This window comes from Lipotes vexillifer, unplaced genomic scaffold, assembly GCF_000442215.2.
Source record: "Lipotes vexillifer unplaced genomic scaffold, Lipotes_vexillifer_v1.1 scaffold1145, whole genome shotgun sequence".
NCBI classification, from domain to species: domain Eukaryota; kingdom Metazoa; phylum Chordata; class Mammalia; order Artiodactyla; family Lipotidae; genus Lipotes; species Lipotes vexillifer.
In genome coordinates, this window is record NW_006778097.1 from 184486 (window position 1) to 195818 (window position 11333).

Genomic DNA, 11333 nt, shown 5'->3' on the forward strand with positions numbered 1-11333 from the left:
CCCGTGTCCCCTGCATCGGCAGGCGGACTCTCAACCACTGCACCACCAGGGAAGCCCCAAAATGAAAAATTTTTAAATAATAAATAAGAAAATAAAATCACCCTTTCCTCTGTGCCCAGACAACACCCTACATCCATGCCTGGAGTCCTGTTCCTGACTTCATTTCTTCCTACTTAGGCTTATGGAAAGTGCAGGGGCTCTGGCAACAGAAAGGTCTGGGTTCCAGTCACGGCTTGGCCCATCCTTGGTCTGAGAACTTGGGCAAGTCAGTGGTCTCACAGATCAGGCTTCTCATCTGTGTGAAGATTCATTGACATAAAACAAGATGACAGATGTTAACATTCTCCAGGGCCTGACAGGTGGAAGGTGTTTAGCAACTGCTGTTTCCTTCCCAGATTCAGCCAGGCACCCCTCATAGCTGCTAGAACATGGCCGTCCACCTCTGGGAGGGACTGGTAAGTGTTCCCTGTCTTCCCTTATTGGATACTTATTATATGTGCTTTGTGCTCCAGCGAAGATGAAGGTGCACAAGCGCAGGGACTGGGCACTAGGAAGCTGCAGTAAACAAGGCCCTGCTCTTTCATTGACTTTCTCCAGCAGATACTTACTGCACATGCTGGACAGGGTGCAGACGGCAGAGAACAAGACAGATGGCACCCTGCCAACACAGAGGAGCAGCCAACAGATACCAAACCGGAAATCAAAACAATTGACATGCAAGCCGTTAACTGTCGTGGGAAAGGAAGATGGTCTTACTGTAGACAGGGTGGTCAGGGAAGGCCCCTTCTCTGAGGGCGACGCTTGAGCAGGGAATAGACAGATGAGGGAGACAGCAGTGCAGACTGTCTGGGGGGGTGTAGCACCAGCGCCCTGGGGCAGGCACAAGTAGGGCACGTTCTAGGAGTTGCCAGGAGGCCTCGGAGTCTCTAGCCGCAGAAGGGGTCAGCAAGGTGTGGGCGCCAGGCCACGGAGAGGAGGTGGAAAACTGCTGGTGGGTTTTAAAGTGGGGAAGCATGTGTTCTGACTTCCCTTTTTCTTCTTCTTCTTTTTTTTTTTTTTTTTTTTTTTTTTTTTTTTTTTTTGCGGTACGCGGGCCTCTCACTGTTGTGGCCTCTCTCCCATTGTGGAGCACAGGCTCCGGACGCGCAGGCTCAGCTGCTATGGCTCACGGGCCTAGCCGCTCCGCGGCATGTGGGATCTTCCCGGACCGGGGCACGAACCCGTGTCCCCTGCATCGGCAGGCGGACTCTCAACCACTGCGCCACCAGGGAAGCCCTGACTTCCCTTTTTAAGAGCTCGCTCAGTTGCTGTCAGAAGGTACAGTGAAAGGGAGCAGAGTGGAAGGTGGCAGGGGAACCGAGTCACTCAGTGGGGGAGATGACGAGGGCCTGGCCTAGAGGGGATGTTGGAGATGGAGAAAGGTGGGGATGGCTGCCAGACCCGAGATCTGTGCTGGCCGTGGTGGCCCTTGTGGGCCTGAGGTCTGGATCGGTGCAGAGCTGAGGGAGGGGCCTGAGGACCTAGTGGCCCTGGGCCACTCTCTCCAGGCCTGGTCCTTCCCTGACAATGAATTTCTCATGAGTCTCTCAAGTCCCTGAGCTCCGTCTCCTCCTCCATCAGCCGTTTGGCTGTGTCACAATCACCAGGGTCCATAACCACGCTTGTCAGCTCTTCCTCCTGCTGCCTCTCTTTCTAGGAAAGGCCCTGTCATCCTCGTAGTTACACAACTTGAGCACCCCTTTAACCTTTTCCCCAGTGTAGGTGACCCAGACAGGATTCCTCTCAATTTCGCTTTCCACCCACCTCCCCCGCATGGGCTCACCCCTGGGAACAGGCCCTAGAAGCTCTCAGTGAGGCCCTTACGAAAGCCTCCTTCATCCAGCTCTCTGTCTCTGAAGCAAACTGCAAACTTCTGGCAAACGTTTAAGTTCCTAAAGCACCTCCTTTGACTGCATCCTGCTCCTGCGCAAAAGCCTTCAGTGGCTCCGCATTGCTGATGGGAGAGTGTCCAACCCCCAGTCAAGCCCTCTGTGGGCTGGGAGGAGGCAAGTCTCTGCCCCCTCCTCCCATACGATCCAGTGAAAACCCCGTGTCCCAAGAGTGAACAATCAGACACGCCTAAATGTCTGTCAACAGCACAGTGGATAAATAAGTGGTGACCTGTTCAGACGGTGGAAAACCATACATCCAGGAAAGCGAATGATCTAGAGCACCAACCCTCAGCCTGCACATAGCTCAAGCACATAATGTTGAGCTAACAGACATGCCACAGAGAAAACAGATAACCTGACAATATTTATCTAAAATGCCAAAGCATGCAAAACCATCATTGGTATTGTTTAGGGATAGAGACATATGTATCAATAGTAAAAGGATAAAGGCAGCTGAGGGGATAGTCAACACGCACATTAGCAGGGCTTCCTCAGGGGCAGGGAGAAGGTGGGTGGGGAGGTGGGCACGGGCTTCACAGCATCTGTAATATTTTCTTTCTTAAGCTGGGAGGTGGGGGGATTGTTATACTATCTATCTTCTTCTGAATGCCTGAAACAACTCATTAAAATTTCAGAACTACAGTCCTGCCTGTGGCTCCCGGAGTTCTCAGCCTGGAATACCCTGCAGGCCTTTCTATTTACTAGAACCCTAAGCATCCTTCAGGGCTGGGCTCAAACCTGGCTCCCGATTGTCCCAGCAGAAAGCTATCTTCCCCTCCTCCATCTGGGGCACTCAGCCTCTCCCCGTGCCTCCAGGGGCAGGTGAGCCCTGCAGTGGCTGGGCCTTATCAACTTCTACCCGGAGCCCTAATCAGCGCCGTGCAGGGGGCAGGCAGTCACCAGCCTTCTCCTCGTGGCTCCTCTGCACCCCCATGGCTGCCCCCAGCACTAGCCCAGCCCAGAACTGGGACCCACAAAATGCTGGCTTAGTGACCAGAAAAGGCAGGGCAGGGCCAGGCGTGCAGGTATTAAAGTGACGGGCACAGGACTTCCCTGGTGGCGCAGTGGTTAAGAATCCACCTGCCAATGCAGGGGACACGGGTTCGAGCCCTGGTCCGGGAACATCCCACGTGCCACGGAGCAACTAAGCCCGTGCACCACAACTACTGAGCCTGTGCTCTAGAGCCTGCGATCCACAAATACTGAGCCTGTGTGCCTAGAGCCCGTGCTCCGCAACAAGAAAAGCCCCTGCAATGAGAAGCCCGCGCACCGCAACAAAGAGTAGCCCCCTGCTCGCCGCAACTAGAGAAAGCCTGCATGCAGCAATGAAGACTCAGTGCAGCCAAAATAAATAAATTTATTAAAAAAAAATAAAGTGACGGGCACAGAAAGCGGATTGTCAACACTGCGGCCCCACCTGACTGGCCCCGTGCCAGGCCAGTGGATCCTGTGAGGGCCGGTGGGAGCATCCAGGGCCCAAGTTACAGCAACCTCTGCTCCTGTTCTCCCCTCCCCACCTCACCCGCCTGCTTCCAAGTCCCTCCCCTCTCCCAGCTGCACCCACATGGCAGAGCAGCGCGCTCTGTCATGCAGCTCACCTAGACCCAAGGGCATGGATGGGGCAGTGTCACTGGGGCACAAAATCTCAACTTCTAGAGTGGAAGAGATGGGGTAGGACAGAGGAAAGGGGGTCTGAAGATGGGTCCATAGTCCTGGCTCTGCCCACACAGGTTAGAGCATCTCTCCAGAGCCCACTGGCCTCAGCTTTAATAATAATGACTTTTCCCACAGCTTTCCTAGACCCCACCTGTGAGCTAAGTGCCTCCCATCAATTATTTCCTGTCATCCTCCAAGCAACCCTGAGGCAAGTACCATTATTTCCTCCATTTTACAGACAAGGACACTGGAGCCCAGAGAGGGGGGAAGGGATTTGCTCAAGATCACAGAGCAGCAGAGATTCACCTGAGGCAGCCTGACCCCGGAGTCCACACTCTTTTAACCGTTGCGAACCCCAAATAAGAGGGTAGGATGGGATGAGTGGGCCTGAACTATTTGTGGGCAGACCCAGCTCCTCTGAGGGCCTTTGCTGGGAAAACTGATCTGTCAGGGTGGTTACAGTGTTCCAGACACACAGCCCAGGATTTGGCCTCTGGGACCTCCTGGAGCACTAGTTTTAGTCTCTTTGAGACACAGACCCCTTTGAATGCTGTGAATTCTCTCCCCAGACCAACTCCTTACATATGCAGCAGTTTCCCCGAGGACTACAGAGGGTCAGAGACCCCCGTAACTCTCAGGAGAAGACCCCTTTCAATCTAGGCTCTGCCATTCTCTACCCTGGACTTATGACTGGGTGGATGGCTCCATGGGGAGCATCACGAGCCAGATGGAGAAGAAAATTTAGGAAAAAAGATGGGACAGTGTGGAAGTGAATGAGTCCCTGGGAAGAACCTGGCCTTCTCTGCCTCTTGTAAGGCGGCCCCACAGCTTCCTTTCTTCTGTTGCCTGAGGCAAGAAGCAGGAACTCACTCCCCAAGCCTCAGTTTCTCTCTCTGTAAAACCAAGTGCTCGGGCTTCCCTGGTGGCGCAGTGGTTAAGAATCTGCCTGCCAATGCAGGGGACAAGGGTTCGAGCCCTGGTCCGGGAAGATCCCACATGGAACGGAGCAACTAAGCCCGTGTGCCACAACTACTGAGCCTGTGTACCGCAACTACTGAAGCCCGTGCGCCTAGAGCCTGTGCTCCGCAACAAGAGAAGCCACCGCAATGAGAAGCCCGCGCACCGCAACGAAGAGAAGCCCCTGCCCACCGCAACTAGAGAAAGCCTGCACACAGCAACGAAGACTCAACGCAGCCAAAAATAAAAAAATTAAATTAAATTAAAGCAAACAAACAAAAAAACCCCAAGTGCTCCTTCTCTCTGAACGAGCAGCTGAGTCCAGGAAGTTCACGTGACTTACAAGATGACATTGACCTCCCCAGGGCCTGATGTGGAATTCTAACTCCCTGCCACGGGGTCCCCAAGCAGGGTCAGAGTGTGCCAGGATGCATCAGAAGGATCTCGGAGTCCTGGTGAAACAAAAGGATTCTGACATTTTCCTCTTTTGCTTAGCCCCGCTCTGCCCCCCACCCTGCCCCTCCTGGATTCTGATTCAGCAGTTCTGGGGCGCGGAACAACCCACTGTGGCCTCACCAAAAAGAAAAGAAAGTTTCCTAATTGGTCCTCTGGGACCCACTGGGAGACAGAAAAACCACTCTGCCGGGCGGGGCTGGGGCAGCGGCAGCAGGCCTGGGGCGGTGGCAGCAGGCCTGGGGCAGCCTGGAAGGTGCCTGAGGGCCCTCCCCGTGTCGGGGCTGCAGGACACAGCATCCGTGGCCCCAGTGAGGGCCACAGGCATACCTTTCACTCCTCGCCTCGCTGAACCAGAGTGTGGCGTCTTTGGTATCTGAGCCAGAACCTCCAGCCCATGGGAGGCCACCAGGGACAGCTGGGGCAGTGAGACACAGCCCCTCCCCACCCCCTTCTTTCGGTTGGCTGTGGAGAACACACAATGAAGCCCTTCTTCTCGCCCTCCTCCCTTGAGCAGTCTTGCCATCCTGGGCAGCTCTGAGAGAGGCCTGGGGGCTGTCTGTCCCAGCTAGGCCCTGGCCCCAGACTCTACCAGCTGGACAGCAAGCCCAGGCTGAGAGGCTTCTCTGGTCAGGGGGTGCTTTTGGCTTCTCCTCTCCTGCACCCCCGGGACCCAGGTTTTCCCAGGCTTTGCATCTGACCAGTGACAGGCAGTCTTTATGAAACCAAACCGGAAATGCCTGTCTGAGGGCTGAGGGACCTGGACAGCCACCAGGACACAGAGTCCTACTGGAGCACAGCCAGCTCTGAGGCTCCTCAGGAACAAATCGAGCCACTAGCTATTCTGTGCCTTCTCAGAACTGAGGAAACTGAAGATAAAGAGATAGCTAAAAAGGCCTCAAGAGTGAGAGTTTCCAAAAGCTGCCAGCAGGCCTTGAAGGGTAGGGGGACCATTTCCCCATGACCAGGAGAGGGGCAGTGCCTGTGTCAGGTCAAGACACAGGCCTGAGCGGGAGACCACGGGGCCTCTGTCTATTGTCTCCATACCCATACCGGGTCACCGTCTTTCCCAGGGGGTAGGGAGAGTGGCTGCTGAGGGCTCTTGGGGAGGACCAGAGACACAGGCACTGCTGGTGGCCTCTTTGCCGAATCTTGGTCCTGGGCAGGAGGCCTGGACTATTTCTGTCTCCTTGCCTGAAATCCCAGGCCACCTGCCCAGACAAGGCCTCTGGGGTTTGTTTGGTTCAGTCTGTTCTTTTTGGCGCCCCCTCCCCACGCCCCCGCTCCCTCCCTCACCCTAATCCCAGGCCCTCTTGATTCAGTCCTGCTCCCTGGGCTAGGCCTGTGCGAGTCCAGTGGGGAAATCACACCTCTGAACACCTAATGCAAGAATTAGCAAGAATATGCAGTGAAGGCTCTAGGAGGGGAGATAGCACCAGGGGTCACTGGAGGCAGAGATGAATTTTGACTGGAGAGGCTGGGCAGGCTTCGTAGAGGAGATGGGACTTGGGCCAAGCTATTTATTCATTTAAAAGCCCTTTAACATGGGGATATATGTATATGTATAGCTGATTCACTTTGTCGTAAAGCAGAAACTAACACACCATTGTAAAGCAATTATACTCCAATAAAGATGTTAAAAAAAAGCCCTTTAACATGGGGATATATGTATATGTATAGCTGATTCACTTTGTCGTAAAGCAGAAACTAACACACCATTGTAAAGCAATTATACTCCAATAAAGATGTTAAAAAAAAGCCCTTTAACAAGGGCCAAGTCTGTGCCGGGCACTGTTCTGGAAGCTGGGATACAATAGTGAAAGAAGTTTCTTCCTTCATGTGGCTCATATTCAGGTTGTGAAAGAAAACCAATAATCAATAGGCAAGTCGATATATAGGATGTCATGCGGTGATATGTACTACGGAGAATAATCTAGCAGCGCAGAGTAACAGAGTGCAGGCGTGGGGGCCTTGCTATCTTTACACAGGGTTGTCAGGGTAGGCCTCTCGAATAAGTTGAATTTGAGCAGAGACCTGAAGGAAGAGAGGCACAGCCATGTGGCCATCTGGGGGAAGAAAGTTCTAGTGAGACAGAACAGTGACAGGTCTTGGAGGTCAGAGTGTCTCAGAGTGTTTGAGGAACAACAAAGTGGCCTGTATGGCCGAAGCCCAACGAGCAAGGTGAACAGCATACCAAAAACAAGTGAGGTTGGGGATCGGCGGCCACTCGGGGCCCTTGAGCCATTCTGGAGGGATCTAAGCAGAGAAGTGACACATTTCTGACTTCAATCTTAACAGTTTCATCCTGGTTGCTATGCTGAGAGTGTGTTGGGGGTACAAAGGCTGAAGGGAGCTGTCAATTTAGGAGATCAGATGAGAGGTGACCACAGGTTGGCCCAGGGTTGTAGCAGTGGAGGTGGGTTAAGTGCTCAGATTTTGGATATATTTTGAAGATGAGCTTTGATGCAACAAAATTTGACGTAGGGAGGAAGGCCTGGCAGGCCCCAGACAGAAGTACAGCAAGAGCACAGAGCCTGGGGGAGATGGGATTGGGGGAGATGGGTCCGGAGGCGGTGTGGGAGAGCTCCTTTGGGTGAGGGGTGTGGACTCCATTCTGTAGGCAATGTGGCCTGGGGAAGGGGACACTGGGAGCCATCCAGCCGAGGGGCCGCTGTAGATGGTGACACTGCGGCTCTCCAAGGTCCCAAGGACTGCAGAAAGGAGAAGGAGCCTCCCTGCTCCCTTCCTGCAGGCTGTGCTGTGGATGGCCCAGACCACTGCCTCTATGTGGCCTTTCTTCGGGCCATGAGCAGGTAGGTCATTCACTCAAGAGTCCTCAGCTCAGGACCTTTGCCACCCTTTGAAATCAAGCCAGTGGTCCTCACTGGCCCCAGAGAAGGGCTTTCCTCTTTCAGAAGTGGAGCAAGCAAGGTTTGTCCTGAGACAGCTGGTTTCACTTGGGTCAGGAGGTTCAAGAAAGATCATCTATGCTTAGGAGTGAAGAGAGCACTTGGTCAGGGAGGGTGGGAAGGTTTTGTCAGCTAGGACTGTCCATCCACAGAGGCCGAGTGCTTTCCACTTTCTCAGACATTCTCAAGGCATTCCCAGCCTAATTTCCCATTCACCCCCCTCTCCGCCCCACCCCCTGCAGACAGGCTCTGCTCAGGGGCCCTTTCTCTACTCAAACCTCCTCAACTACCACTGAGAAGGCAAAGGGGCAAAAGGGAAACTGAGGCATGAAGCAGGAGGCACACATAGGGGAGCACACACTCCGGATCCAAGCCTCCTCAAGCACACCCTCTTCCTCCTGGGGGAAACCATCACGCCCTGCCTCCTGCCAGTTAGGGTCCCTGTTCACATGCTCCTCTCCCTGACTCCTTGAGAACAGCAACCAGACTCCGCTCATATCAGTGATCCCACAATCTCGACCCAGGGCAGTTAGGGGGGTCACTGAATGAATGAAGGGTTGTGGGATTTCCTGATGGGTACATGGGCAGGATAGGCTTGGAAGACAGGAGTAGAAGCATGTACGGAAGCTCCAAAAAAAAAAAAAAAAGTGAGGGACTTCCCTGGCGGTCCAGTGGATAAGACGCCGTGCCTCGGGCTTCCCTGGCAGTGCAGTGGTTAAGAATCCGCCAGCCAATGCAGGAGACACGGGTTCAAGCCCTGGTCCAGGAAGATCCCACATGCCACAGAGCAATTAAGCCCGTGCGCCACAACTACCGAGACTGTGTGCCACAACTACTGAAGCCCGCGCACCCTGGAGCCCATGCTCCGCAACAAGAGAAGCCACCGCAATGAGAGGCCCGTGCACCACAACAAAGAGTAGCCCCCAGCTCTCCGCAACTAGAGAAAGCCCGTGCGCAGCAACGAAGACCCAACGCAGCCAAAAATAAATAGTAAATACATTTATAAAAGAAAAAAAAAAGACTCTGTGCCTCCACTGCAGGGGGCACTGGTTCGATCCCTGGTCAGGTAATTAAGATCCCACATGCCGCATGGTGCGGCCAAAAAAAAAAAAAAAAAAAAGTTGACAAGCCTCCCCAATTAAAGCTATCTGGGCGCCTATTTTAAAAAAAAAAAAAAAAAGGAAGCTCCAGAAGGAGCCATGGCCCAGCGCCATGTATCCTCCCTCCCACCCATCCCCCATGCTATAGAATGAGCAATTGCTAACATTTCCTGAGCACTTACTACAAGCCAGGCCCTCTGTAGAATTTCATTTGATCCTCACAGGAGCCCTGTGAGATAGGCACTATCACCAGGCCCGTTTACAGATGCAAACAACTGAGGCACAGAGAGGCTGAGTTATTTGTCCAAGATCACGTGGCTACTAAGGAACAAAAGCTAGGATTAAAAAGCAGATTGTCTGTCCCCACATGCTATGTGCTTAACTACTACACGCTGCATCCCAGGCCCCGCAGAGTCCCAAATGTGTGTGTCTACCTCAGGTTAGCCCAAATCAACCCTCCATTGTGCCCAGTTATCCCCATCCCAAGACAATGGTGGTTATGTTTGAGGAAAGCCCTTAATAACACTGTCAAACACCAGTGAGTATTGTTATTAATGATAACATCAACAACGACTCCTCTCCCAGCCATTGCTTCCTATCTCCATCGTCCACTTTCCAGCCTCCAACAGAATCCTCTACTTGTGGTCCTCTCAGCCACACATTTAGGATGGAGTGTGCCCATGTGCTCTGCCCCTCCCATCATGTCCTGCCCCATCCTGTCCCCCTCCCTCTCCATCCTTCCTGGAGGCACCCTCACAGCATTGACACCTGCCCATTTCCCTCAGACTGTTTCCTGCTAACACCCGCTGTCCCTCCCAGCAGCCAGCGGCTTCTTCCCCAAGGGACTGGACTGATTGTTTCCCAGACCCTGGAGGGGCAGGATCTGGGATTCTGATTCCAGGCACGCCCTTCTGCTCTGCAAATCTGGGGAGTTGATTCCAAGGCAACCTTGAAATCCAGCCACAGGAAAGCGCATGGAATACTGAATTCCAAAGAAGTTCTCTGAGAATTCCAAGTTTGAGGATTTGGAAACTCCCAGACCCCAAGTTCTAGGAATAGCCAAACGCTCAGGATTCTGAGGTGGTGACCTTGGGAATTTTGATCTCGGGACTTCTGATTCCAGTCTCTTATAGAAACTTATTTTTCACTTCCTCAGGCCATTTGTGTGATTTCAATGTTACCAATTTTGACAGCTGGAAGTAGATTTAAAAATCCCTCCCCAAAGAGAGCAATAAAATTTCCATAAATTTTGTAAGGAGAAACATTTTTTTAAATCCTAAATATGCAGATATTTGAATATTTGTAAATCTCATTATTTTAATGCAGAGCAGTGGTGACTTAGTTGGAGCGTCATTGAGAATGTGACCACTGTTTGGGCTATTAGAGATGCGAATGCCCCAAAAGGCACACGTGCAAGATTCCCCCCCACCCTATGTTTTTCCAGTTTTCCCCCCAGTGGGCCCTTATATCTCTTTGTCTTAGAGTGAGTGTGAGCACAGTCCTAGGGGTGAAGCTTCTGGGATATCTGGGGTGGTCAGGGGAGGAGGGGTGAATTGTACAATGTCTTCTCTGAAACTCAGGAAATTCCCAGCTTAGGTCCTCCCCCAAGCCTGGCCTGGGGCCAGGGCTCCCATAGTTCCCAGGCCCAACATCACCGTCCTTCAACTGGGGCCTGAGGTCCTGCCCCCTGGCCCTGCTGGTAACGGGAAGGGGATAGAGACCCTAGGAAGCCTTCCTCTTGTGACTCCTTCCCTGCCTCTTAGTGTTTCTGTGGCAGAACAGGGCTGGTCGCCACCCTTGCTTGGCCCAGGAAGGAGCAGAAGTAGGTGGAAAGGAAGAATGAGGACTGGGGTGGGGGTGGAGGGTGGTCAGAAAGGAAAAAGTCACTGGAGGTCAGTGAACCAGCGACAGGTCAGGCTGAGTGATTAGGGTCGGATTTCACAGCCTGAGGCTTATGACAGGGGCCAGGATTGGTGGGGGAGGGGATTGAAGGAAAGGGACAGACCGACCTACAGAGTTGGGACTCTCTCTTGGGACAGAAGAGCTTACATTGAATGGTAGGGAGTTGAGCGATGGGGAGAGGGACAGGGACACAAGGAAGGAGTTAGCGGTTTCACGTGAGACTTAGAAGGTCTGAGACATTCCTTCTCACCAGCACCTGCCCACTGGAGGAACTTGCGGGGGTGGCGGGAGCCCGGGCTCCTGCACCTGCTCTCTTTTCCACCTCCCTTGTCTCCAGCCCCTCATCTGGCTCTTTTCTCCAGATGTCCTCTCAACGCCCTCTTTCTCTGGCTACCCTGGCCTGCTCCCCACCCCCCACCCCCGCC

The 11333-nt window shown here is 53.3% G+C and overlaps 1 protein-coding gene across 2 annotated transcripts in view; it reads right to left on the bottom strand.

Annotated features, from left to right (window-relative positions):
• The window catches only part of PNKD (PNKD metallo-beta-lactamase domain containing), a 58375-nt gene that overhangs the window by 8379 nt on the left and 38663 nt on the right, over positions 1-11333 (bottom strand). The gene's annotated exons all lie outside the window — the stretch shown is intronic.